The sequence below is a fragment of the Papio anubis genome, chromosome 9 (genome assembly GCF_008728515.1).
Source record: "Papio anubis isolate 15944 chromosome 9, Panubis1.0, whole genome shotgun sequence".
Taxonomy (NCBI): domain Eukaryota; kingdom Metazoa; phylum Chordata; class Mammalia; order Primates; family Cercopithecidae; genus Papio; species Papio anubis.
Window position 1 is genome coordinate 121,829,250 of NC_044984.1, and position 5,920 is coordinate 121,835,169.

General features: G+C 45.2%; 1 long non-coding RNA gene across 1 annotated transcript; it reads left to right on the forward strand.

Moving 5' to 3' along the window:
- The first annotated feature begins 4,007 nt into the window (after positions 1-4,007).
- On the forward strand, positions 4,008-4,888 carry LOC103876161. Its single transcript, XR_635271.4, has 3 exons — positions 4,008-4,093; positions 4,178-4,278; positions 4,513-4,888. It is a non-coding gene; the product is annotated as an uncharacterized LOC103876161 (long non-coding RNA).
- The last annotated feature ends 1,032 nt before the right edge of the window (positions 4,889-5,920 follow it).

Below are 5,920 nucleotides of genomic sequence, written 5' to 3' on the forward strand. Positions count from 1 at the left end.
CTTCAGCAGAACACAATCCAACTTCCCATTGTTCTGCTTATGAAAGAAAGAATTCTCTGTTGAAGTGACAGAGTGAGGGCTATCATCTGTTGCTCATTTTTGATGCAGATCAGTGTAAAAGAACTATCTCATGTCACTCTGAAATCTACTGCCAGAAAGCCAGTAGCACAAATGTGAAAATAAATGACAAGTGCCCCTCGCCCTCAGTTTGGAAGGTGAAAGGGAGTGGTAGAGATTGCAGTGAGCTGGAGTGGTGGGGAGTAGACAGCCTCTGTAGACAACTGGTCCACTCCAGATGACATTGACGGGCAGGAGTATGGGCTTAGGACAACCTGACCACATGATGTTTCAAGAGGAGCCTGGAATCCAGATGTGAAATTAACAATGTTTGCATGCTGGAAATGGATTCAAATTTTAAAAAGTCAAACACAGGACACACATCCTTCTGGGCCAGATCTGGCATGAAGTACAGCAACGTTGCCTGTGCTGGGACCACACTCTGATTAATGCTGACGAAGATCAGATCAGCCTCATGGCAGCCTCTTCATTCGATTCATTGGATCTTACTATTTATAAAGATGCCAAGATTTTTTCACACAGATGTTGCTGCTTTGCTGCATATTTTGAAATTAATGAAAACTTTCTTAAACTAAAAGTAGGACTTTTTATCCTTCTTCCACTTGCCAGACTAGGTTGAGGCTCCAGTCTCCGAAAATTATTTTATTCTCCCAAATTCTGGACTCTAACAATTGCATCCTCTGTCTTTCCCAAAGTCATACCTATCCTGAGATCAAAAGTGCAAGCCAAGGCCCAGCGCGGTGGCTCACGCCTGTAATCCCAGCACTTTGGGAGTCTGAGGTGGGCAGATCACTAGGTCAAGAGATGGAGATGTTAATGCTAAAGACCTGAAATCAACAGATCAACAGAAAGGAATGTCTAGGTTACTATGATAAGGAGTAGAGAGTCCAAAGATTTATCAGGCAGATGAAGCCTGCAGGTAGCAAGATTCAGAAAGAATATGGCCAACATGGTGAAACCTCATCTCTATTAAAAATACAAAAATTAGCTGGGCATGGTGGCACGTGGCTGTGGTCCCAGCTACTAAGGAGGCTGAGGCAGGGGAATCGCTTAAACCTGGGAGACAGACGTTGCAGTGAGCCAAGATTGCACCACTGCACTCCGACTTGGCGACAGAGCAAGACTTCCTTTAAAAAAAAAATGCAAGCCAAAAATAAAATCCTAAGGCCCTGAAATCATCCACATCAACCCCTCTCCTCAGCCAAGGGCCTCCTAAAGTTGGTTCAGGCCATGAAGGGGAGGAGGTCAGACATGCCTCCTAATACCCTCCTCCGTTTTGGAATTCAGGAAAAGCTGACCAGCATTAACATCAACACAAACTTTAAGTCTGATAAGAAACATTTACAATCTATTCGTACTGAAGCTTGCTACCTGCAGGCTTCATCTGTATGACAAATCTTTAACTCCTCTACTCCTTATCATAGTAACCAGACATTCCTTTCTGTTGATTTTAGGTCTTTAGATAGTAACTTAACTCTTTGACCCAATTGCCAATGAGAACATTTTAAATCTACCTATAACTTGGCCCCCCTCTCCCGATTTCAAGTTGTTGTTGCCCAGCTTTTCCAGATCCGACCAATGTACATCTTCTAGGTATTGATCGATGTGTTATGCCTCCCTAAAAAGCATAAAAGCAAGCCATACCTCGCCAACCTTAGGCAATGGGCGCATCCTTAACTTTGGCAAAATAAACTTTCTAAATTGATCGAGATCTGTCTCAGATACTTTTGAGTTCACAAATGCTGATACTCTCTTCATATCACCACAGTTTTCATTTTTCCAAATTCATACTTTCTCCCTTCCCTGTATCCCAATCCACAGAATTTCCTCAATCCACACTTTTCTTGCAGAAGCTCCATAACATCCTTGCTATCCATAGAGTATCCTCCTTGGGGATTGCTCAGCATTTCCCGAACTGACATGAGAGTGAAAATTCCACAGACTGGGGAGTCCTCCAAAAGGTGCTACTGAGGATTCACACCAAGGTGCAAGGTTCAATGACCTGGCATATCCCAAGGTCAACATTAAGGAAAGCACAGCTTTGAGGATGAGTCCATTCCTCTAAGAGTCCCAGCAACATGCATCATTAATATGGGCAGTAAAATTTGGAAAACTGCAATGCATCTGATTAATTAAGTTCCCTCAATTTATAGAAGCCAGGATTTGAGCAGAACCTGGACCTAGAATGGTGATGAAGCAGCCTCCAAGTTTGATGATCTGCAAACTCAGTATGTTCTCCTGGAGATCAAGCTTTTGTTTTCTGCCAAGAAACTCCCATATTCACGCAGCTACAACAGTGACCATGCAGCACATAACTCCCATTTCCCATTTCTGTCAGGTGGAGGAGAGGGTATTTTCAGTGTATTTCCATAGAAGGAAGACAATTAAGTACAGTGCATAATGGAATCCACTCTCCATGAGCTTAGATTTTCCTCTCTTAGGGTGGAATCTCTAGGGCAAGAGATTGAGCTCTCTACCTTGTGGGGCTCCACACCGTATTCTCTGGAAGGAACCTGCAGTGGCAAAACATTTGTTTGGTCCATAGTAGCATCATTCTGCAGATACAGTCTTTCTCTAAACACCACAATTCTTGGCTCATTTGGTAATAATGCTATGGCAACGCTAAATAATGAATATTGTTAGAGGCAACCGAGGAAAATGAGTCACCAATTTTATTTTGTTCCTGAGCAGATGATTGCCTATGACTTGGCTCAGACCTTTCTAAACTCCAAATATTTAAGGCCCTTGATTTGTTTAATTAAACCTGCCAGGAGCCTCAGAACTGCCAGGAGCCCCAGCACAGGGCTGCATGAAGTTGTTAAGCGATTTCATCTTCCATCTCAGGAATAATTCACTTCCCAAGCCCGGGAAACAGACTGTATAAAATTTGGGTTTCCTCAGGATTATTATCATTATTATTTTAAAAATTATGCTTCACAGAAACATCATTGCTTCTTTATGGAAACCGTATCTGGCTTAAGGCACAGCCTGCCTGGAAGCCTTCATCAAGCTGTGATCTAAAACATGAACAAATCAACTGCTCTCAGATCTGTTCTACCATGGGAGAATACCCTAAAGGCTTTTCTGTCTGCCGTGAAGTTCTTAAGACTGAAACCAAGTTTCACTGAACCTCTAAACAGAAGCCAGTGGAATGGCATGAAGAACTTAGCTCAGCATTATTGTATTTATCTAAAATGAATGAATAGATTGAACCTGGGGGTTCTCTTAGCAACTTAAAGGAGAAAAGATGATTCTAAAATTTTAAATCCTTTCTCCGTGAGGTCTCTGTTAGAAAAAAAGAAAATAGATGGAAACTCTAAATTGGGTTGTTTAGACACCTGCAGAGAACAGGAAAACAAAAATGGGCTGACTTCTGACTGAATTTAGGACCATAAATCCAGCTAATTGGAACAAAAAACAATCAAACAAAACAGCAGAAATAGCCCATGGCTCCATTTCCTCAACTGTGATTGACCAGTGGGTAATCCTTATATTAGGTTAGTTGTCACATGGATGAATGTTTTTTAATAGTCATTGAATTTCATGCATATGGGGAGCGAGGGAAGTAAGGAACGTGGAAGGGAGGGAGGGAATTCTTTCTGCTGGAGATAAAGGTTCAGGGATTCCCCTTTCCAGGGAGCGGGAAGCAGCATCGCCTGCTGCAGCCGCCTGCTGATTCCAGGGAGTCTCTGCCCTCAGCTGTTTCCTCCTTCGGGAGGTCATTCTGGCTTCCAGCCCTTCAGAGCATGGGACGCTCAGTCAGAACAAGACCTTGGAGACAAAAGAAGGGGCGACAAAAAGCTCCGAGCAAGTACTTAGGAGAACTGTAGATAAATTCCCCCTTACCTTAATGACGTCTTCATCGGCAGACTTGCATTCCACAGACTCAGACACATCGACCACAGAACCATCCTCCTGGACCCCCACGACTTTGACAGGAACCGAAACAGGCTTTCCGGTGAGAATGGCGGTGTTCAAAACCTCGGTGTCCTGAACAGGAGAGGAGAGGGCTCAGGTCAGCAAGCGCGCACCACGGGGGCGAGGGGGACAGGGGTGTCCATCAAGCTCCCGACGCCTTCATTCTCCTTCTGCAATTTAGACAGTTGTCCCAAGGGATGAAGCTACGAAGCACACACAAAATGGAAGGTTCCAAACAGCTGGACGGGGTTCCACCCCAGACTGAGATAATCAAACCTGACGGTTGGTGGGAATGTCTTCTCAGTCCCCAGGCGCAGGGTCATCCTCCCCTCCCTGACCTCCACTCCCTCTGCCCTACTCCAGCCCCGCCACCCTCCGCCCCACAGACTCACACAGAGCACACGAGTTCCTTTCAGTACTTTTCAAATCTTGGCTCAAGGATCATTTGGGAGGAGACTACCTATTTTCTGGGCCTATTAACATAATAACATAGACTTCATTGTGATTTTAAATTAGGAAAGACAACAGCAGGAACAACAGAAGAGAACGAGTCAAACATTACAAACCTCCGCACACCCAAGCTGACCACCAGCACCCCACCTCCCCGACACCTCCAGAACCCCCAGAGATCTCCCTCCAAACCCAGGTGAGAGACAGGACTAACTGGATTTTCTAGGCCAAATGGGAGTCCCTAGGCCTGGCTGGGAAGGTGCCTGCATCCACCTTTAAACACGGGGCTTGCAACTTACCTTACACCCGACCAATCGGGTAGTGGAGAGAGCTCACTAAAGAGCTAGTTGGACAAAAGCAGGAGATAAAGAAATAGCCAATCATCTATCACCTGAGAGCACAGGGGGAGGGACAATGATCGGGATATAAACCCAGGCATTCCAGCCGGCAATGGCGACCCTCTTTGGGTCCCCTCCCTTTGTGTGGGAGCTCTGTTTTCACTCTACTAAATCTTGCAACTGCACTCTCTTCTGGTCCTTGTTTGTTAGGGGCTGGAGCTGAGCTTTTGCTTGCCGTCCACCACTGCTGTTTGCCGCAGTCACAGACCTGCCGCTGACTTCCATCCCTCTGGATCCAGCAGGGTGTCCACTGTGCCTCTGATCCTGCGAGGTGCCCATTGCCGCTCTAGACGGGGCTAAAGGCTTATCATTGTTCCTGTGTGGCTAAGTGCCCAGGTTCATCCTAATCGAGCTGAACACTAGTCACTGGGTTCCACGGTTCTCTGCCATGACCCACGGCTTCTAATAGAGCTCACCATATGGCCCAAGATTCCATTCCTTGGAATCCGTGAGGCCAAGAACCCCAGGTCAGGGAACACGAGGCTTGCCACCATCTTGGGAGCTCTGGGAGCAAGGACCCCTGAGTGACACAGGTACTTCTACACACAAAGTGGTAGTTTCTTTCTTCCTCTGATGATCTCTTGGTGGTTCTGTAGTTTTTATCATGATAATTTATCTCCAATCTATCTACATCCTTCATCCACTCTACCAACTCCCACATTAAGCCATAATCTCTCACATGGACAACTGATTTCTCTGTCTCCTTACAACAAATATGTTTTTTTAAAATATTTGCATATATACATACATATATATAATTCAGATTATTTATTTGAGCTGAAAACAAGTTAACAGCATTCAGCTTCTTGTAAGGTAAAATCCAAACCTGCTGACATGGAGTGATCGTCCCCAGCCCACCTCTCTAGCTCTGTTTTGCTCCCTTCTCCCTGTCCCTCACTGCAATCTTCTTAGTTCTTCTAACAGCACAATCTCAATTATTTCTTCTGAGCTTTCACATGCAGAGCCCTCCACATAAACACACCTGGTTGTGCTTTCATCCTTCAGATCTCTGCACGTATGTCCACTGCTGAGGAAAAGAACGTGTCTGTCTGCTCTTGGTGTGAGTTAAGACACTC